The following is an 814-nucleotide window of genomic DNA, read 5'->3' on the forward strand; positions in this document are numbered from 1 at the left end:
CATCTGTATAAGGGCTACATTATTAATAAGAAAGTGCTAAAATAAATTCATCAAAGAATTCTACATTAAACAGAAACAAATTATATAATAATATCAGCCCTAACAGAATTAAGAGGAGCCTTATGTTTTCAAGGTGCTAATTGGTATATTAAGAAAAAATGCTGCATTTGATCTTGGGATGATTTCTAATCAGATTGTTAAAATATTGGGCTATACTTACCTGGCAGGGGAGATACCATGATCATGAAGGTGGTTTTCCCAGGGCAAGGCTTATCCATTGCACTCCGCATGTGCTGACCCTTGCGATTTCCCCAAATGTGGGAAACTCGACTGCATAATTTGTGGTGGTGGGGGACTGCGTTTGCACTCTCCCCTGGTTAAAAAAACAAATATTGGGCTACAAGAAAATGTCCCCCAAATGCAAACATGACCTAACTCAAAACACCATGATTTCAATGTGATCTTTTTTAAAAAAAAATATTTATTTATTTATACAAGCACTGGGTACAGTCAGAAGCGCAGGAGGGTGAGAGAATTCACCAGAGCCAGAGCGGGGAGCAGAGCAGGCAGAAGGACCGAAGCACACTGCTGAGGGAGGAGCGGGTGGCAGGAGAGGTCTGCGCGCCATGTGGGACCCTCCTCCTGTGGCCGGGGAGCAGCAGGGGATCAAACTGGCGCTGCAGAGGCTGCGGGCAGCTTCGCAACCCAGCGTTCAACCGCTGCGCCACTGGGGAGGCCCTCAATGTGATCTTTTTAAATGAGTAATCCATTAATGTCAACAGTCAAGTTCAGAGAAAACACAATATATGAGACA

General features: G+C 44.2%; 1 non-coding gene across 1 annotated transcript; it reads left to right on the forward strand.

The window, feature by feature from the left end:
• The first annotated feature begins 212 nt into the window (after window positions 1-212).
• Window positions 213-376, forward strand: LOC119253610 (U1 spliceosomal RNA). The gene has a single exon (XR_005127143.1). It is a non-coding gene; the product is annotated as a U1 spliceosomal RNA (small nuclear RNA).
• Window positions 377-814: the final 438 nt, after the last annotated feature.

The sequence above is a fragment of the Talpa occidentalis genome, unplaced genomic scaffold (assembly GCF_014898055.3).
Source record: "Talpa occidentalis isolate TD23 unplaced genomic scaffold, MPIMG_talOcc4v2.1 talOcc4.2, whole genome shotgun sequence".
Lineage (NCBI taxonomy): Eukaryota > Metazoa > Chordata > Mammalia > Eulipotyphla > Talpidae > Talpa > Talpa occidentalis.